Here is a 22,613-nt window from a genome sequence, read left to right on the forward strand (position 1 = left end):
CCAATTTTAGCTCAAATCTTTATAGAGGAATTTTGAAAATTGCAATAGCAGTCCTGTTGGACTATTAAATCCAGCATGATTTGTGTCATCTGGAAAATTTTAAGTGACACAGGTCTCAGATACGTGCAACTTTTATTTAACTCATCTAAGGTAGCGAGGAGGGCACTGCAATTGACTTCACTCAACAAGACAGAACAGGAGACATGGGAAAGTGGCTCTGGCCCTCATTTCTGATCTTTTCCCAATAGCTCATGGTGGAAAGTGAGTATGTGAGAAAATCCGATGAGGATTTGGTGAGATATGGCTGGAATATTTCCTCTCCCATCTCCCCGACTTGAATAGTCTATCTAGGTTTGCACATAAAGCATGGCATTTAGGTGGATGGCTTCATAAAGATAAAATATGAATGAGGAAAGCATGTTTCAGGTCAAGCATCTAAAAAAACCTTTGTTGGGGAAGGTATACTGAGAATCCTTGGCAAAGAAATCAGATGGTGAGATCAGGATTTTTTTTTGACACAAGCTGTCATTATATGGAATGCACTGCCTGAAAAGGATGGTGGACCCAAGTTTCATCAACAGCTTTCAAAAGGGAGGTGGATTAAATACTTGAAGGAGAAAAAGCTGCAGGGATATAGGGGGATTGGGGCTAATTTAATATTTCAAAGAGGCGGCACAGATATTATAGGCCAGATGATTTCCTCATGTGTTGTAAGATTATACATGTGTTCATACACTCCTATTGACTAGAAACACAGTACAGCTCACCCCAGTTAGTGCAAGGCACACAGTCATGTGTCCATACTTTTCAATGGCAGGAAAATATGGTGTTGATTCAATGTTTCCAGTAGACTGCAAGTGCACGGGGCTACGTAACAACCTGGAAGATATTGCGCAGGCTTTTACAAATTGACCCTTTGAACATACCACACATACACAACAACACAAAAATTTTTTTTAAGGTAGTGCTCCTTCAAATTAACAGGCTGTGCTAACAAAAACATTTAAAGGGGACACTGGTTACCTTCTCTGTTACTTACCTGACTTGGAAATCTATTATTTTACCTTTCTCTCCTTATTATTCCTTTGTATCTAAAAACAGATAATGTGGTAAAAAATATTTAGACTTTTATGAGAGTAAACTTTGGCCTCAACTAGAATACCATTGCCTACACATTCTACTGAGTTGTGATTCAAGCTTGAAACTAACATACCATCTAGCCAGCTGCTTGAAAATTTCTGAAATAATATCTACATTTTCAAGAACTGTTGGTCTTGCCAGTGACACCCTCATCCCATGAACGAGTAAAGAAAAACCTTTACCAGGTCCAGCTTCTCTTGGAGACACATCTCACGCAAATTTGATCAGAAGCTACCTGTATTAACAGTGACTTGGTGAGATTTTAGATTCCCCAAAATCATTGCATTGCTTCATCTGTGCTTAATATATCACCAAATCTATGCCCCTTTTTACCTTATCCTACAAATCTCGGTCACTTTTGAATAAAGCAAATCACTGATAAACAGAATCCTATTTACCAAACCTTTTAACAAAATTCTTCTCCAGCTTAATGCATTTGCACCTACAATAATCTTGGCTTTGTGTTCAGAAGAAAAGGTCATAATTCAGACTTAGCTCCAACTGAGACAATAAAGCCAGTTAAAGAACACATCATCATACACCACTTTGTTGTCATGACATTTAATTTACTGATGTGTTCATGGCTGAGCCTTGATAAAATGCAGCAACATTTTATCCCAATGATACTGTATGTGGACTGCCATCAGGAAGGGCACTCTTGACACTCTAATTGAATACCTCAAAGCTTAATCAGGCAACGACTTACATTGGGGCATGTAAATTGTCAATTTTCATTCATCACATGACTTTGAAATAAAAAGAAGTTGTACTGTAGCTTAACCATTAGCTCAAGGGAGAGAAAGATTTGCCAGGTTCCTTTGATAATACCTTCCAAACCTGCAACATCTACGACCTAGGAGGTAAAGACAGCAGATGCATGAGAACACCACCACCTGTAAGTTTCTCACCGAGCCGCACACCACCCTGAAATATAAGTATATAATTGTTCCTTCACTATCACTGGGTTCAAATCCTGGAACTCCCACCTTAATAGCACTGTGGGTGTACTTACATCACGTGGACTATAATAGTTCAAGAAGGTGGCTCATCACCTTCTCAAGGGCAATTAAGGATGGCCAACAAATGCTGGCCTCATCAGTGACACTCGCATACCATGAATGAATCGTGATATAAAGTTTAATAAAACATCAAGTCCATGGTGCATACAATGTAGAAGGATGACAGCAATATGGGAAAACGCAATTAGCCTCAATACTGTTAAGTTAGGGAGGAGAAGAAAATATATCAGCCAGGGTTCCTGCTTATCACTGTCCACTGCCATCTGGTGGAAAGTGGTATGTGTGGAGCAAGTTCGCTCTTCCAACTCGCTAAAAAGAGTGTCCAGGTTTACACATCATGAATGACAGTTGTAAGAGACCACAGGATAAGTACAAATGAGAAAGACCATTTAGCAATTCTTGGGCCAACCATCTAGAAAATTCAAGTCATCCCAGCTTGACATCGAAATGTTTCAAGAATAATGTCTCCATTTGCACTATCTAAAACTGTTGGGATATTATGCCTCAAAATTACTCGTCTTTAACAGAGTGGACAAAAGAACTGCATCAATTATACACCAAGCATTTGTTCAAAATGTAATTTTAAGGTCTCTGTATGAAAAGGAATTTGATGTTTCCCCATTTGAAGCTGCATCATTCTCGGTAACATCAGGAAACTGTCACTTAAATCTCCAAATTATAGCAAATTTCCAAAGACAAAAGCAAATTACTACAGATGCTAGAATTGGAAACATCTGTAGAGCGAGAACAGAGCTAGCGCTTCAAGTCTGGATGACTCGTCATCTAGACTCAAAACGCTAGCTCTGTTCTCTCTCCACAGATGCTATCAGACCTGCTGAGATTTTCCAGCATTTGCTGTTTTGCTTTCCAATGACAAGTCTTTTAATACAGCATTGAAATGTGCAATTGCTACTGGAACTGATAGCTTGACAAAATTCAAAGTTGTTTCAGCAAACTGGGTGGCCGCATTTACACTCCAATAGTAGCATCAGGGTAAAGAAGCATCACTTTGCACTAACATTGAAGTTGTGTAGCATAAATCGCTTGAGATACAGCCTTTCCGGCAGCCACACAGATGTTACCATTGTAATGTCAATGTACCCAATGGCTAATGCTCAATCAACCTGAAATGATTAACTTTGTTTGTGGTAAAGGGGATTTCATCACAGCAGGCTGATAGAAAATTATCTGGAAAGCAATTTCAAATTGTTTTTTTTAAGTACAAAAAGGGACAACATCAGTAAAGCAGTCAATTTTTATCCTCATTCATAAATAGTAACAAGTTTATTTTGAATAAAAATACTTTTAAAAACACTGACAGCCTCAAAAATAAAAGCAGGCGAATCAAAACCTACAGTTCACATTTAGCAACAGTTCACCCAAACTAAAAATCCATAGGAAAACAAGACATTAGAGTAAGAACGGGTTTGACTTACTTATGGTTCTGTTTCTCTCCCTGTAATCCTCGCCATGTATAATGTCATCATAGAAATCATAGAAACCCTACAGTACAGAGAGAGGCCATTCGGCCCATCGAGTCTGCACCGACCACAATCCCACCCAGGCCCTACCCCCATATTCCTACACATTTTACCCACTAATCCCTCTAATCTACGCACCCCAGGACACTGAGGGGCAATTTTAGCATGGCCAATCAACCTAACCCGCACATCTTTGGACTGTGGGAGGAAACCGGAGCACCCGGAGGAAACCCACGCATGTGTGTGTATAGGAACAGGCAAGTGAAGTTTATCCAGAAAATAATGAAGTAAGTTTTCTTCAGCCAATCTGAATACATGGTTCTTTCATTACCATATAGAATCACAGAATATTATAGTGTAGAAGGAGGCCATTCAGCCCATTGAAACTGTACTGGCTCTCTAAAGAGCACTTGACTAGTCCTACTCCCTGTAACCTTACACATTCTCTCTTTTCAGATAGAATCCAATTCCCTTTTGAATGCCTCCATTGAACCTGCCTCCATCAGCCTTTCGGGAAGTTATTTCCAGAGTCCAATCACCCCCTGGGTGACATTTCTTTTTCCCCACATCACTTTTACTCCTTTTGCCCATTATTTTGCATCTCTGCCTCTAACCCTTGATGTACGCATGAGAAGGGACAGTTTCTTACTATTTACCATGTCCATACCCCTCAGGATCTTGAATAACTTCATCATGCCTTCTTTTCTCCAAAGAAAACAGACCCAACTTCTCTAACCTATCCTCATAGCTATAGCTGTTTATCCTTGGAATCATTCCTGTGAACGTCTCTGCATTGTTTCCAATGCCTTCACATCCTTCCTCAAGTATGGTGTCCAGAACTGGACTTTTGGGTTTATTTTTAGAAGGAAAAATGGGAGAAAATCAGTGGAGAGAAAATGGTGGAATTTCCCAGAGAACAGGGCTGGTATTGGAGGTGACAGGGTGGCAGAATCATGTCAGGGGAGGCCCGACTCCAAGTGATTTTTCTGGTGGTTCAGGAAAATGATGGCTATCTGCCTGGCAACAATTCACAGCTGTGCTATAGGCAGTGAATGCCTTGAAATATCCAGTTTGCCAGCATACTGATGCTGGGTCAGCAGGAATAGAACCAAAGCTTTAAAATGGGCTGCAGCTTTATTCAAATCTCAGATTTGAATATACTTGTGCACACTTGGGTACATGCACATGGCACTGAGTGCATCCACGAGAACCACAAGATTTTGGAAGACATTGGGGTGCCACTGTATATGCCATGTGCAACTCAACTATTCTGAAGTGGGCAGTGATATTAATAAATGGATCACTGTTCATTGGTTACATTCAGACTCTACCGCAGCAATACACTGCTTTTACATAGCACATTGAAAGTGGAAAGAATCCCAAGATACTTCACAGAAGACAAACAGAAAGGATGCTGACCTTTTATAAAAGAGTTAAGAGACTGAAGGCTTGGCTGGAGAGATGGACTTTGTGGAGCTTTTTCAAGATAGAAAGGGAACTGGAGAGGCAAAGGGTACCCCGGTTGGGCTGAGACGGTTGGTTGACTTTCACACAAAGAAGAATTGCACAGAATTGCTGTAGCATTTCCTTAACCCCTGAATTCCAATCTGTTTTGTTGTTTCAGAATTACAAAGGCTACTTCAGAGAGAAGTGATGAATCATGACAATAAATACATTCTTGCTTTCTTATTTTCTAGTGTTATGACAGCAACATAAAGCTTTTACATTTCAAGACATGATGGATTGCAATCACTGTAAACACTAAAATTTCAGTAAAGTATAATGGTAATTGTGAAATCTTTCCAATTTGTTGACTTAAATTGTGGAAAATATTTATTTAACATTTTATTTATTTGTCACAAGTAAGGCTTACATTAACACTGCGGTGAAGTTACTGTGAAATTCCCCTAGTCGCCACGCCTGTTCGGGTCAATGTATCTAACCAGCACGTCTTTCAGAATTTGGGAGGAAACCGGAGCACCTGGAGGAAACCCATGCAGACCACGGGGAGAACATGCAAACTCCACACAGACAGTGACCCAAGCTGAGAATCGAACCCGGATCCCTGGTGCTGTGAAGAAGCAGTACTAACCACTGTGTTACTGTGCCACCCTTGGCAGCAGTACAATTGTAAATGTTGCCATTCCCAATTATGGCTGTGTTTGAAGAGAGAATTTTGAGCTAAAATACATTGGAGTGTATTACTGGTGGTGGCTGCAGTAAGCAAACAAGCACACTTCATGATTTAAGAGGAATGTCATGCACATTTCATGCACTTGTACCAATCTATGTTCCAAGTAAAATGTGTTAAATTCATTTTGAACCACAATTTGCTTCAGCCATATTTTTGTCATGTTGGGAAGACCGAGAGAACATAAGAACATAACAACTAGGAGCAGTAGTTGGCCATTTGGCCCCTCGAGCCTGCTCCGCCATTCAATAAAAACATGGCTAATCTTTTCATGGACTCAGTTCCACTCACTCGCCCTCTCACCATAACCCTTAATTCCTTTATTGTTCAAAAATTTATCTATCCTTGCCTTCAAAACATTCAATGAGGTAGCCTCAACTGCTTCACTGGGCAGGGAATTCCACAGATTCACAACCCTTTGGGTGCAGAAGTTCCTCCTCAACTCAGTCCTAAATCTGCTCCCCCTTATTTTGAGGCCATGTCCCCTAGTTCTAGTTTCACCCGCCAGTTGAAACAACTTCCCTGCTTCTATCTTATCTATTCCCTTCATAATCTCATATGTTTCTATAAGATCTCCCCTCATTCTTCTGAATTCCAATGAGTATAGCCCCAGTCTACTCAGTCTCACCTCTTAAGCCAATTCTCTCAACTCTGGAATCAACCCAGTGAATCTCCTTTGTACCTCCTCCATTGCCAGTATATCCATTATCAAGTAAGGAGACCAAAGCTGTACACAGTACTCCAGGTGTGGCCTCGCCAGCACCTTATACAGCTGCAGCATAACCTTGCTGTTTTTAAACTCCATCCCTCTAGCAATGAAGGACAGAATTCCATTTGTCTTCTTAATTACCTGCTGCACCTGCAAACCAACCTTTTGTGATTCTTGCACAAGGACACTCAGGTCCCTCTGCACAGCAGCATGCTGCAATTTTTTATCATTTAAATAACAGTCCATTTTGCTGTTATTCCTACCAAAATGGATGACCCCACATTTATCTACATTGTACTCCATCTGCCAAACCCTTGCCCACTGACTTAAGACTATCCATATCCCTTTGCAGACTTTCAGCGTGCTCTGCACACTTTGTTCTGCCACTCACCCAAGTGTCATCTGTGAATTTTGACACACTACACTTGGTCCCAAACTCCAAATCATCTATGTAAATCGTAAACAATTATGGTCCCAACACTGATCCCTGAGGCACACCACTAGTCAGAGAGAAGGGGTAATCAGGTCTCTGCTCTGGATCAGTCGATTATCGAGGTAGATCCACGTAATATGGAGATACAGAAGAAGGTAGACTTTGGCAGCTGGTCCAATCTGCAGGTCACATGGCCTTCAGTGGGAATGGCTCCCAGGACCCCAAGAATTAAAAAAAATTGTTAAAACCAAATTACCACCAAACTTTGCCAGCCTGTTTTCCAGACCTGCTTATTTTTCCTGACTTTTGCAGAAGTCCTCCAGCTTTCCTTTTGGAGATAGGTGGCGCTGTACTGCCACAGGTAAATTATCCTAATTTCTTCGAGCCAGGTGGCATTGTGCTTCACTTCATGTTATCCTGTGAGGCAGGCTCCACTTCAGCTCCTGGTATTCCAGTGTAAGATTCAACAGTCAGTGGGAGCCAATTTTAAAGGTCACAAGTGCCTTGAAACTATTAACTATTACTAATGCTTTCAAAAAAATAAAAGCCAGTTCTTGTTCAGTGCTAGAATCCGGTTTTTCAGGCTGCAGAAGTTGGATATCATACGTGGGTCCCACTTCTTTGGGAGGGAGCTCAGGTTGCGCTGCGCATTCTCTACCACAGGTTGCTGTGCCCTCCCGACAAACCCCACCCCCAACTTAGGACCTTCATCCTTGACCTCTTGATACACTCCTTCAACTTGCAAGTTAGTACAACCTCCTGACCCAAGACCTTGTAGTGCTAAGTGATGATACATGCTGTGAATGGAACAAATTTAAATTCCTTCAGCACTATAAAACTATTAATAATTAAAACATCTCAACTCTCCAAATGCATTTGTAATATGGAGCTCTTCCACTCACAACTTGAATCAGCTTCCAGTAATGTGGGTCAGGTGAATATTCCCTATAGTTTTCCCTACAGAAAGCCCTGTATTATTTAACTCTCATTTTCCCTGTTGAGCTAAAGCAGGCTTTGATAATGGGAATGTAGTAAAATATATTTTTTAATTATTCCACAGAAATAATCTGAAGGTTCATTCTTCAATCCTTTTAACTCCTGCATTTCCATCTACACCACCCATTCCTCTCCCCTGACCCACAGAACCCCACTCTTGATTACTCCTAATAGCTGTTCCCACTTTGTGCCCATGCCCTTGGGTAACCCGACTCCCTCCTAATGACTCTCACTATTCCAAATTCGAGAACCCGTGCCTTATACCCACTCAGCTTTACCATCCCCATTTGCCACATCCCATCCTCCCTGAACACATACTTTTATCTTTCTTACTCTGTCCTAACAGATCCAAGTAAGAAATCTCACAACACCAGGTTAAAGTCCAACAGGTTTATTTGGTAGCAAATACCATAAGCTTTCGGAGCACTGCTCCTGAAGGAGCAGTGCTCTGAAAGTTCATGGTATTTGCTACCAAATAAACCTGTTGGACTTTAACCTGGTGTTGTGAGACTTCTTACTGTGTTCACCCCAGTCCAACGCCGGCATCTCCACATCATGACTAACAGATCCAATACAGTAAGAAGTTTAACAACACCAGGTTAAAGTCCAACAGGTTTATTTGGTAGCAAAAGCCACAAGCTTTCAGAGCTTTAAGCTCCTTCTTCAGGTGAGTGGGAATTCTGTTCACAAACAGGGCATATAAAGACACAAACTCAACTTATAGAATAATGGTTGGAATGCGAATACTTACAACTAATCAAGTCTTAAAGGTACAAACAATGTGAGTGGAGAGAGCATTAAGACAGGTTAAAGAGATGTGTATTGTCTCCAGACAGGCATTAAGACAGGTTAAAGAGATGTGTATTGTCTCCAGACAGGCAACAGATCCAAACCAGAAGCCACATCGTTTCCCCAGTCAATCAATCTTTATCAATTCCTACTTCATCTCTTCACTGGATCCCTCTGCTTCCCCGATCCCTCCTACTGCTCTCTCCCTGCTGAATGGTCATTTCAACCCCCCTCAACTCCTGTGTCATCTTTAATGTCATCAACTTTTGTCACCTATCTGTTCAGTCCCCCTACCCAATCAAAACACTCCATTGTCACTTGCATCTTATTACTCCCAATCCAACCATGGACCTTCCTCACTCTCTACATCCCAAATTAAACTCCTCTATTAGCATTCACTTGGCACTACCATTCTCTGAACTAATTACCACCACCAACTTCTCGACACCTATATTCTTTTCCTCCCTCTTACATTAAGGAACCTTTATTTGGGGAACAAAAGTCTAGATCTGAAGGTTACTGCATCCAGTTCACATTTACCTAATTTTCTGCTCAATAATTACTGAAAAATTGGGCCATCCACAAATGCTGAGTTTCACATCTAATGTTCCAAATAATTTTCCAGTTGCAAAAACTTGCCCTGACTTCTTTCAACTCATCTGCCAAGAAAAGGAATCCATCAGAAGCAAGCAATTCACCACTAAAGATGTTCTATCACCTTCATGCAGTGAACACAGCAATCGCTACCCCACAATAAGCTGAATGTCTAACAGCCTCAGAGTAAAGGGACGATCCTTTAGAATGGAGATGAGGAGGAATTTCTTCAGCCAGAGGGTGGTGAATCTATGGAATTCATTGCCACAAAATGCAGTAGAGGCCAGGTCATTGAGTGTATTTAAGACAGAGATAGATAGGTTCTTGATTGGTAAGGGGATCAAAGGTTACAGGGAAAAGGTGGGGGAAAGGGTTGAGAAACTTATCAGCCATGATTGAATGACAGAGCAGACTCGATGGACTGAATGGTCTAATTCTCCTCCTATACCCTTTGTAGGGTATTGCAGGGATCGGTGCTAGGACCCCAACTATTCACATTTATATTAATAATTGGAATTGGGAACTGAATGTATTATCTCCAAATCTGCAGATAATACAAAGTTAGTGGGAGGGTGAGATGTGAGGGGGATGCAGAGATGCTTCAGCATGATTTGGACAGGCTGAGTGTGAGGGCATATGGATGACAGATGCAGTAAAATGTGGATAAATGGGAAGTTGTCTACTTTGGCAGTCATAATAGGAAGACGGATTATTACTAGAATAGGTGTAAATTGAGAGAGATGGATAATCTGCAAGACCTTGGTGTCCTCATGCATCAGTCGCTGAAAGTAAGTGGGCAGGTGCAGCAGGCAGTAAAGAAGACAAATGGTATGTTGACCTTCGAAGCAAGAGAATTTGGTATAGGAATAGAGATGTTTTACTGCAATTGTATAGAGCGTTGGTGAGGCCACACCCGGAGTATTGTGTGCAGTTTTGGTGCCCTTCTCTGAGGGAAGATGTCCTTGCTATAGAGGGAGTACAGCGAAGGTTTACCAGGCTGATTCCTCGGATGGCAGATCTGCCATATGAGGAGAAACCAAGTCGGTTGGGATTGTATTCATTGGAGTATAAAAGAGTGAGGGGGATCTTATAGAAACTTACAAATTTCTAACTGGATTAGACAAAGTAGATTCAGAAGGAATGTTCCCAATGGTGGGGGAGTCCAGAACTAGGGGTCATAGTTCGAGGATGAGTAGTAAACATTTTAGGACAAAGGCGAGGAGAAATTTCTTCACCCAGAGTGATAAATGTGTGGAATTCACTACCACGGAAAGTAGTTGAGGCCAAACATTTTGTGATTGCAAGAAGAAATTAGATATAGCTCTCGGGATTAAAGGGATCAAGGGATATTGAGGGGAGGGGGGTGGAGTTGGGAAAGGAAGAAGAATCAGGATATTGAATTTGATGATCAGTCATGATCATAATGAATAGCAGAGCAGGCTCAAAGGGCTGAATGGCCTACTCCTGCTTCTATTTTCTATATCTTATGGGCATCTGAACTTTGTGACAGCATGAATATTTTCAGCACCAGAAATGGAGCTCCACCACTGGATTCAGGGTTCCCCTCATCCAACCCTCCATCATTCACCAAATGTTGCTATAGCAACCTCCAGCTGAGTGTATTTGCTCCAGTCAACATCTCTCTGTAGCCATCATGTTCTCCTCTACCTGCAAAGGAAATCTCCAACATCCCCATTATAATAACTCCAGGTGTCAGTATGAAAGAACTGTGCTTTTATTGCGCAAATTAAAATAAACAATAACCACAAGCCTGTGGTGAACACAACAAGTCCTAACTGGGACTAAAAGGTTAATGGATCCTCACAGGGTCTTGTCTTATATAGGTCTCGGTATACCAGCCCCACCTGATGGGCTAATTAGCAGTCCTCGGGGAGCTCTTATTCAACGGGCCCAACTTGAAGGTCAATTAGTGATTCCCCATAGACTGCTTCAGGTTGCCCCAGCACCTTCCTCTTCCCTGTGTACAAATGCAATGTCTTTGCGAGCTAGCCTCTCCTCACTGAGGAATAATATTGAACCCCAAACAGAAGTGTAAACAGCCTCCCTTTACGTTTGGGATGGAAATCTAGACATGGTAGAGAGAAAGTGAGCTCTGTGCTACTATCCTTGTCTGCCCGCTTCACCCTCCCAGTCTCTCTCTATTCCCCTTTCCTCCATCATCCTCCCCTATCCACCTTACATTAGTTTCCTTCTCATTACTTTATTATTCTACATCCGTACCCCTTCTCCCTCGTGCTCGATCTTGATCCCATTCTCTTTTCATTCATTCATTCTGTCTCTCTCTCCATCCACCACCCCTCTCCCCTTCTCCTCTGTTGCCTCAAGAATGCCACAGATTAACTAGTGTATCAGAAAAACAAATGTTGCACTTTCAGGTAGTATGTGAGGCGGACACACACTTCCTGCAAATGAAACATATCTTTCCAAAACAAATTTTTAGGATGTGGCAAAGATGAATTGATGGTCATCACTTGTTGACTTGATAATTAGTGCCGACGAAGCAACTTCGGAGGGCATTAGGAGTCACAGTGTAGGACTGGAGTTGCGTAGATTTGATTTGCTGGGAGTGGCAGGTTCCCTTCTATGAAGGAATGAGTGAACGAGATGGGTCTTTCAACAATCCAGCAGCATCTATGAATATTTTATTTCTAGTGTCAGCCCACAATTCCGATGATGTATTAAATTCAATTTTGCAACTTGCTGAAAAGAAAAAAAGAACTTACATTGTGTTATAGACTTTCATGATATCAGGATATCCAAAATCACCTCAGTCTATGAAATACCTTTGAAGTGCAGCCACTTATCACAAAAGGAACTGCTGCAATTCATTTTCACACAGTAAGGTCCCATGACGGCCAAGAGATAAATGACTAGATAATCTGTTTCGGAGTGACTTTTGCTGATGAATTGGAAAGTGTATTTTGCGCATAATAATGTGAATTTTGCAGGTTTTCACGGGCAATCTTTTCATGTTTCATTTGGTAATCGACCCCAGCAGGTAGAGTTTGCACATGCGCAAATCATCCATATGTAGTTCCAACATTATATAGTGACGTCTTTGGACACGTGTAACTTCCCTTTCATGATGACATCAAACATGGGCACACATTCTTTCACTTAGTGCAATCTTCAAATGCTTTCAGCTGCATGCTCAACTAAGGGAGCTCTTGAAACGGGAAAAGTGTGTAAAATTATCTACCATTTATTGTGCTTATTTATCTACCGATATCTTATTTTCAGAAGTTTTAATGCTATTTGTGTGAGTTACATGGCTCCGAGGTTGGTGTACTCCTTTGTTGCGAATCTGAATCCTGGCCATTGTGTCACATGGTAATAAGCTCATAGAACAGTCTAGAAGCAGCACCATGATTTGATTTATTATTGTCACATGTATTAGCATACAGTGAAAAGTATTGTTTCTTACACGCAATACAGACAAAATATACCATTCATAGAGATGGAAAGGAGAGAGTGCAGAATGCAGACATAGCTAGCGTGCAGAGAAAGATCAACTTAATGCGAGGTAGGTCCATTCAAAAGTTTGATGGCAGCAGAGAAGAAGCTGTTCTTGAGTCGGTTGGAACGTGACCTCAGTCGTTTGTATCTTTTTCCCGACAGAAGAAGGTGGAAGAGAGAATGTCTGGGGTGTGTGGGGTCCTTAATTATGCTGGCTACTTTGCAGAGTCAATGGATGGGAGGCTGGTTTGCCTGATGGATTGGGCTACATTCACAACCATTTGTAGTTTCTTGCGGTTTTGGGCAGAGCAGGAGCCATACCAAGCTGTGATACAACCAGAAAGAATGCTTTCTATGGTGCACCTGTAAAAGTTGGTGAGAGTTATAGCTGACATGTCAAATTTCCTTAGTCTTCTGAGAAAGTAGAGGTGTTGGTTGGTGACATTAACTGGGATCTTTAAATAGTTAAAGATTAGCAATAAACAGTTAATGTTGATACATACAAATCTCAAGCTCTTAGCATTGACTCACCAAACTAACCTATAACGCAGCATGGTGCTCAGTGATGGCACCATAACAATACTCTGTACTACTGATTTAGCACTTTATTTTTCCACTGTGTCTTTCATGGTCAGAAATTGACAATCCTACACTGTCATCCATTTCTCTGCTGATTCTGGATGTTATAGCAACCTCCAAATTCTGTACCAAACACTAACATCTCAGTTTTCACATGCTACCAGCTGCAGAGGTGGAAGAGTTGTTTACACTTTTCATTTGTACTTTCAGAAAAGAAAGACCTTGTACTTATGAAGCTCTGTTCAGAACCTTTAGACATCCTAAGCACCTCGCACTCAATTTGGCACGAGTGAAGTCACCATTTTAGTGTAGGGCTGTTTACAGAAAAATAACTTCAAAAATCCCAAATGACCAACAGAAACAACCAAACAACAAGATTTAACATTTTAAGACTTTTACTGTAATGAGCAAATTAAAAGCAACACAAATCATAGAATCCTTGCAGTGCAGAAGGCGGCCATTTGGCCCATCGAGTCTGCACTGATTCTCTAACAGAGCATCTTACCCAGGCCTACGCCCTCGCTCATCCCTGTAACCCTACACATTTACTCCGCTAATCTCCCTAACCTCCATGTCTTGAGACACCAAAGGGCAATTTAGCATGGCCGATCCACCTAACCATCTTTGGAATGTGGGAGGAAACTGGAGACCCCAGAGGAAACCCATGCAGACAGGATAATCAAACATTACTTAACAGGCAACTTATGCATCGAGCTAAAGAAAAGGTATTTCCACATTAAGTGACTAATGCAATCAAGACATGTCTCACAGCTCACCCTGCTGTGCACCGATGGCAGATGTGTAGTATTGCAAGAACAAGTTCAATGTTACTCCCGGCCCTTCAGCAGGCTCACTTTTCCCTGCCGTGCTACATCGAAACTACTGGTGACTTTCAAAGTTGTATCACTCAGCCAGAGTCTTCCAGATCGGACTTCCACCAGCCAGGCCCACCTAAATGACTCTTTGTTTCTTAAATCTCCAAAAACTCTGCTGATTCTGTCTCCTTCCTTTAGTAAGAAGTTTAACAACACCAGGTTAAAGTCCAACAGGTTTATTTGGTAGCAAAAGCCACACAAGCTTTCGGAGCCTTAAGCTCCTTCTTCAGGTGAGTGGGAATTCTGTTCACAAACAGGGCATATAAAGACACAAACTCAATTTACATGAATAATGGTTGGAATGCGAATACTTACAGCTTACAGTCCTTCCTTTAGAACAGAGAACCAACTCTCACAAGTATCCTGCTTCTCCACCCCAGCACATTCTTTGTTAGTTCACACAGCAGTACCCCCTTTGTCTCTCTCTCTCTGTCTAACAAAACAGCTGTCCTCTTACTGTGAATCACTGTGGACAAGTATGAAAACTGCCACTTGACTTCCATAAGTTTCTGTTCATACTTCACACTCAGCCAGACCACATATGCCCATCTAAAAATTGGAGTGCTTCCAGAAATCCAAATTTAACCTCAAGTTAAAGGAGATGTTTTGAAATATAACAGTCTTGTTAAGTCCAGCATTCATAACAAAGGCATTAAAATATATGTTTTGACACTTTAGTAATGTAGGAAATGAATCTATCTTTTAGATAGTAGTAATTAGATGAAAGTCTGCCAACCTATTCTCAAAGTATTTGAACTACTTTGTTGTCCCAGGTCTAAATAAATGCAGGAAAGATTTACATTTATGTCTCCATGATGAAATGCAAATCTGATGCTTGCTGTTGTGTGAAAATGAAATGGGCATTTTTTCACTGGTATCATGTTACCCTAGCAATTGCTTTATTTCACTGGGCCAGTAATACTGCAGTGTTTGGTGTTAATTACGTGTTTTCAGCTGATAAAACACTGTGGAAGAGTTTAAGTTTACCACTGACTTTGCTGATTGGGCAAGTTTCAAAAATAAAATGTTATGATCTTAACTTTCTTACTAGCAGGTTTCAGGACATGCCTTAAATTTACAAGTTGAAAGGTGATGACTAAATCTAAATGACTAAAGCGTGTTTAACTGTGGTCTGGAAACTGTCTTTCCAGTTCTTGGGCAGCAGGTATTCCAAAAATAAAATCCCTTGGTATTAGCATCCCTTGTTGAGTATGGATACTAGGCAAGTATTCGAATGCATAACATTGCCAATTCAACTATGAAACAAACTCTGCCATCCAACAGTCAGTGCTAATATGTGCTGATAACAGCTGGCAGTCCTTGCACCAGATGTAGCAGTTTGGCAGCTAAAAACAGAACTTTCTATACACAAATAGTAGGTTTTTTGTGCCTTTCATTCTTTTGAACAATTTTTTCCCATGTGTGTACATTACAAATAATTTCTACTTCACCAGAAGGGCTCGATTCAAAACATTTATTCCTTCTAAAGTGCTAATATAATTTGCCCAGAAGTTCTGTGGAACTATTGTAATTACACCTGGCTTAGACAAGTTTAAAATCTATAAATTCCCACTGGCTGCTATGGAGCTACATACTTGTTGGAAGGAGAAGAATTCACACTAAATATTGAATGATACATAATAGTTTCATTGTGTTGTGGACTTGATTTATCTTTCAGATAAACCAACACAAGTCATTTTACTGCAGTATATTTTTTTATTGCCCAGTGCCCCTTATTGACAGAGAGGTGAGAGGCCCATTCTGAAACCTCAGCCACCAATGATTTTTATCCAGATTCCAGGATAGATGACTTACTTGATTTTTCCAATTCTTCTGTGGCCAGTTCCTTAACACTACACTGAGAGATGCTTGTGGATACATTGACATACCATTTTTAACTTCTCCTTTAATAAGTATGGCAATATAAATATTACAGAATTAAGATAATGTGAATAAAATACAAACTATCAGGGATCTTTTTTTAGGGTTTTTCTTGAAGTTTTCGATTTTTGGGGGTTCCTTTATCATTCTCACTATCTGGGATCTTATAAATGGTTGCATGTTTGTCTCTCAGTTAATGAAATGCTTTGAGATGTGATAACACATGAATGTAAATCTTTCTTACGAAATAATTGTTCAGGATTAAATTGTTCAATTCACAGTGTTCATTACAAAAGCATCCACTACATTCTTCCTTGTACAGTGAACTCTTGAGTTTATGAAGCCTTAAGCAAGAGACTCCACCTTCATTTGCAAGGAATTCATTATCTCGTGATTTCAAGTTTTCCTGGTGACTAGTTAGCTGAATATTCCTTTGTTAACAGCATTAAAACTGTTCTCTCCCTTAGCTGCTCACCTTCATTGCTCCTCACCTTCCCAGCCCTCTACCCTCCCTGCAGCCTCTCCCCACTCTCTCTTTTGAACCTGAGGCACAGAGACCAACAGGAGTGCTCATGGGGTGGCAAACCCCTGAGCCTTCATCATCGGTGTCCATCACTTCACATGCAGGCAGGAGTTCAGTCTACATACATGTTGAACCCGACAAACAGGCAATGTTGCTGATGCACCATCAATCAAGCAAAAGACTAGCTGTATGCACGACAAATAGCCTTTTATTCACAAGAACTTGGAGCCATCCCTGTCGGAGATCTGGTCTGTACTAAAGGCTAGAGGGAGGAGCCATCGCCTTTATACCCGGACCAGGGGGAGGAGTCTTGGGCGGAGCCGACAGGGATGTGCCACATATACAGGTAATAATAGATACTGACTAACAGTGGTTAACCACAACAGATAACAGTGGTTTACCACAGTTGCATTGGCTGTTCAGTTGACCAAGGTAAGTGAGTAAGCTGGGCAGCCATTCCCCCTCACAGCTTCTTCTCCTACCTCCCCAGCCTAGGTCATTCCCACTCCACGCAAATTCTGGGCTGACCCGGCTCCAGCAGCCTCTGCCATCCATTCCCCCCTCCCCCGGCCCAGCAGCTTCTGCCACCTCCCCCCTCCCCAGCCCCCCAGGAGTCCCTGCCCCCAACTCCTCCCCCACCCCAGCATCACCTGGCTTCTTGCCTATTTCTGTGTCATCCACAAACTTGGCAATAGTACATCCAGTTCCCTCATTCAAGTCATTAATATAGTCAGAGTCATTGTGGCTTCCTGAAGGGGAAATCATGCTTGACATATGTTTTAGAATTCTTTCAGGTGGTAACATGCAGGATAGATAAAAGGGAACCAGTAGATGTAATATGCTTGGATTTTCAGTAAGGTACCTCACAAAAGGCTACTAAGAGCCGATGGTATTGGGGGTAGTATAAACGGGCGGCACAGTAGCACAGTGGTTAGCACTGCTGCTTCACAGCTCCAGGGACCTGGGTTCGATTCCCGGCTTGGGTCACTGTCTGTATGGAGTTTGCACATTCTCCTCGTGTCTGCGTGGGTTTCCTCCGGGTGCTCCGGTTTCCTCCCACAGTCCAAAGATGTGCGGGCTAGGTTGATTGGCCAGGCTAAAAAAAAAAATTGCCCTTAGTGTCCTGAGATGTGTAGGTTAGAGGGATTAGTGGGTGGATATGGGGGTAGGGCCTGGGTGGGATTGTGGTCGGTGCAGATTCGATGGGCCGAATGGCCTCTTTCTGTATTGTAGGGTTTCTATGATTCTATGATTAGCATGGATAGAAGATTAACTAACTAATAGAAGACAGGGAGTTGGGCTAAGAGAGGAATTTTCAGGACAACAACCTGGAACTAGTGGAATGTCACAGGGATCAGTGCTTGGGCCTTAATTATTTACAATATATATTCATGACTTGGACGAAGGGAGTGAATGTACTATTGTCAAATTTGTGGATGGCAAAAATAGGTGGGAAGGCAAATGGTGAAGGTGATACAAAGTGTCTATAGTGGGATACAGACAGATTAAATGAGTGGACAAAAACTTGTTAGAGGAAATATAACGTAGGAAAATGTGAAGTTTTGCACTTTGGTAGGAAGAATAAAGGAGCTGAATAAATGGAGAAAAGACTGCAGAAAGCTGCAGCACAGAAGGATTTGGAAGTCCTCATGCATGAATCACAGAAAGCTAGCATGCAAGTTAAGCAGGTCACAGGGAAGGCAAATGGAATGTTGGCCTTTATTTCAAAGGGAATAGAGTATAAAAAGAGGGAAAACTATACAGGGCATTCGTCAGACCACACCTTGAATACTGTGAACAGTTTTGGTCCCCTTATTTAGGGAAAGATATACTGGCATTGGAGGCAGTTCAGAGAAGCGACACTGGGTTGACCCTTGGAATGGAGGGATTTTCTTATGAAGAGATGTTGAGTAGGTTTGGCCTGTACTGAACTCCAAATGAGTTTAGAAGAATGAGGCGACCTTATTGAGACATAAAAAATTCTCGGAGGCTTGATATGGTAGATGCCGAGAGGTTGTTGCCCCTTGTGGTAGAGTCTAGGATCAAAGGATATAATTTCTGAGTAAGGGGTGAGCCCATTTAAGACGGAGGTGATGAGGAATTTCTTCTCTCAGAGAGTAGTGAATCTGTGGAGGAATTCTTTACCACAGAGGGCTGTAAAGGTGGGTCGTTATACTGAAGGCTGAGATAGACAGATTTATAATCAGGAAGGGAATCAAGGGTAATGGGGATAAAGTGGGAAGGTAGAGTTGAGGATTATCATATCAGATCAGTCATGATTTCATTGAATGGTGGAGCAGACTCGATGGGCCGAATGGTGTACTTCTGCTCCTATGTCTTATGGTTTTACACGTAGGGCTCAGAAAGAAGCTCTGGATCGTTAAAAAGGCAGAAAGTCATTGATTCCCTGTTGTGGGCTGTTGAGGGAAAGGTAACCCTTTGGAAGAGTGGTATTCCGCTTGGCTTGGGTGAAGAGCTGGAGTGCAGCCTCAGAAAGCCAGTAGAATGCCATCTCAGCATCTCAGGAGAAGAGGTTAAACCATCAGGAAGTGACCAGTCATTGAGGCCGGAGCAGCTTATAAGAGAATTCAGAGGCTAGACCTTTGAAAGTGGAGGCTTGAAATCCCTCGGGAGAGAGACAGTGTTTTAATGGGATTGCATAACTCACAGTGGACAGTGATGATTGGGTAGGTTGCTGAGAAATCCATGGGATTGGTCTTTGTCATATCTATCATTAACTGTGCAGTGCAATGTGGGGTGTCCACCCACTGTTTGCCCATTAATTCATATTTACCCTCATATTAATTCTGAATGCAGAGTATAAGATAGATATTGCAAATTGTTTTGACTTTTCATTGTAAAGATTATTTTGGTTTGCTTAAAACCATGGAATTTTGCAGCTTTATTCTATTAGCAAGTACCTGGGATTTCAAACTTGGTCTAATTTACTCAAAATGCTATTGGTCTCTAACCCAATAGCATCAAAATTAGGGGGTCTGGTACAGGATCAGGATCACAGCATCCTTTAAACACTCTCAGAGCTGGTCCATGACAGGATGGGCACAGACCTGAATTGGAGGATCCAAGATATCTTGAGGGCTTGTAGGGCTGTGGGTTTGGAATCACATGTCGGCCAGACCACGCAAGGACAGCAGATTTCCTTCACTAAAGGATGCTCGTGAACCAGATGGTCCAGGAAATAAAGGGATGTAGTTTAAAAATAAGATATTAAAAAATAAGATAAAGCAAAATGTTATTATGAAGAAATAAGCTGAGATATTCATCCTATAGGCATATGGACTGAATATGCAACAGGTTTAATTTAAAATTCACTTCATCATCTTTTTTCATATAATTATTTTATTGCTGAAAAAAGAGACATGCTGTCAAAAGCTTTGCATCTCGCACTCATCAGGACAGATTTGCAAGGACACCTATTGTAAAGGGAGCAATAATTTATACTGCATGAACTGGGAGTGCTGATTAGTTGGCATGTGAACTCTGATTGGTAGAGGCATTGCCATGGGGAATACACCAGGGAACAGTTAAATGCAAAGCCTTTGTTTAAATTCAAATCAGCAGGTGAACTCACCACTGAGCCAGGGAGTGGCTGTCCCCCAAACTTTTGTTTAGTTGAAAAAGGCACCATGCATCGACATGCTCCTGCTGTCTGCAAATTCACAAAAAGGGCCATGTCCTTTGTAGACAGAAGAAGTATGTCTATTAGTGTCATAGTCCACATCGTCAACATTTGTTGAAACATACGACAGACCACATTAGAATTTCTTTCTTTTTGATCCAAAACAAAGATTTTTTTGGTGATCCTACTCAGCATTTTCTGATGCTTTTGAAGAAATGTTTTGATTTTCTTTGTTGCCAATAAGAAGAACATTCAATGGATCAGGTAGCTCACTTTAGGGGTGGCAATTGCAGTTTATCATTTTGCATAACACATTGAGAAAGTGGTTATTTTTTCCAGTTTGTTGTACCATGACATGCACATTCCTCTAATTCACTGCCAGTATCAAATTCTGTGTCTGGCTCAGAATTATCATGAGGATCATAGATGAAAGCTTCTTTAAAGAGTCCTGGTCTCTTATACATAGCACTAGTTCTTCCTGCACTCTGTTATTCTCTGCCAACTCCTTGTCCTCTTTCTCTCGTCTCTTTGTTTTTACTTTTGCTAATGGCTGCTTGTCACTTTCTGTCACCCCTTTGGTCTCGCCTCTTCATCTTCCATACTACCTGTCAATTTCCCTCACCAAGTCATAATGTATGTCTCAGAATATAATGAAACAAAATATGAGAATAAACAAATGAAATATTAAAGAAAGTCAGGGATTTATGATGTAAATGTGTTGTATTATTTCTTGAAATGAATGATTACGGTTGATTATAGCATGTCTGAGTTATGGTGTCAGCAAGGATACAGTAAGCAGGGCCACAGGATCCCTTGTTAGGAAGCCCGCGGAGGAGTGTTTTTTTTAATTCATTCGTGGGACATGGGCGTCGCTGGCTGGCCAGCATTTATTGCCCATCCCTAGTTGCCCTTGTGAAGGTGGTGGCGAGCTGCCTTCTTGAATCGTTGCAGTCCATGTGCTGTGGGTTGACCCACAATGCCGTTAGGGAGGTTAAATGTCAAATCCCAACAACATTACCTTTGGTCCAAGATACGCACAACGTTTGTCACAGATTGGCCCAAGGATTATCTTTTATATAAAAAGATAGCAAATTACAATGATCTGGAATGCACTCCCTGAAAAGTGTGATAGAAGCAAACTCAATAAACTTAAGAGTTCAACATAAGAACGAGGCTCAGGAGTCGGCAATTCAGTCCCTAGAGCCTGCTCCACCATTCAATACGATCATGGCTGATCTAATCTTGGCCTCATCTTCTCCTTCCTACTCACCCCCTATAACCCTTCATCTCTCTACTAATTAAAAGCCAATCTATCTCCTCCTTAAATTTGTGTTCCGCATTCATTGCATCCGGGGTAGAGAATTCCACAGATTCATGACCTTTTGAGTGAAATAATTCCTACTCATTTCTGTTTTAAATCTGCCACCTAAAACAATAGTCTCTCGTTCTAGAATGACCAACAAGGGGAAACATCGGCTCTACATCTACCCTGTCGATCCTCTTTAGCAGGTTCTGAACCACATTCCATCAGGAGTGTCTGAGTAGTTGTATTAAAACGATTGACTGGCTTAAACACTTCACCTTTGTAGCACATCATCAGAGCAACACTATTGAGAAATCGGCCAGCATGCTCCTTCAGTATTAGTGGTCAAAGTCCTGAAGGTCCCTCCCTCAGAACACTGCAGGAGTAGCTTCATTACATGGACTGCAACAGTTGAAGATGCCTGCTTATCACCACAATCTCTCAAAGGCAATTGGGATGGGCAAAAAATGCCTGTCTTGTCAGTGATGTTGACATCACATCAAAGGAGAATATACTACACAAGTGCTGAAAAAAAACCTTTCATATATCAATATGATGCAACTGTTTGCAACAATATGATGCACAAAATTTACAAGAAACTCTAGTTCTAAAAGGCAATATAGGAGGTAATTAGTTTTTAAAAGCATTTGCTAAATTTTACATAAATAAATAAGTAAAACTAAAAAATATTGGTTTCGACCAAGGCATGTGATATATTCTAAACATATATTTCCTCATTCATAAGTGAGTCACATTAATCCAACAGCAATTTAAGTGCACCAATGTTATACTGCTAATATTAGCCAGACAAAAACGCCACATCGTATTATATTGTTATGACTGGGAGTGCACTGTTTATCTAACTGCACCACTTTGTAGGTCACGCCATTAGTTTAAAAGGTGAATTCACTCACCAAAATCTATTTTAAGACTTGCACCAGGTTTCTTTCAATAAATTCAGAAGTTGCAAGAACTGGACGATA

General features: G+C 41.3%; 1 protein-coding gene across 6 annotated transcripts in view; it reads right to left on the reverse strand.

The window, feature by feature from the left end:
• Positions 1–22,613, reverse strand: part of tango2 (transport and golgi organization 2 homolog (Drosophila)) — a 163,903-nt gene that overhangs the window by 136,395 nt on the left and 4,895 nt on the right. The window contains exons 2-3 of one of the 6 annotated variants that reach the window (XM_078227233.1): positions 1,040–1,091; positions 768–879 (exon numbers count right to left, since the gene is read on the reverse strand). The exons of 4 other annotated variants lie outside the window; for them this stretch is intronic. The gene's annotated coding sequence lies outside the window, so the exon portion shown is untranslated. The remainder of the gene's footprint in view (positions 1–767; positions 880–1,039; positions 1,092–22,613) is intronic. One more of the 6 variants, XM_078227232.1, reaches the window with a different exon arrangement.

Source organism: Mustelus asterias, chromosome 13 (assembly GCF_964213995.1).
Source record: "Mustelus asterias chromosome 13, sMusAst1.hap1.1, whole genome shotgun sequence".
NCBI classification, from domain to species: domain Eukaryota; kingdom Metazoa; phylum Chordata; class Chondrichthyes; order Carcharhiniformes; family Triakidae; genus Mustelus; species Mustelus asterias.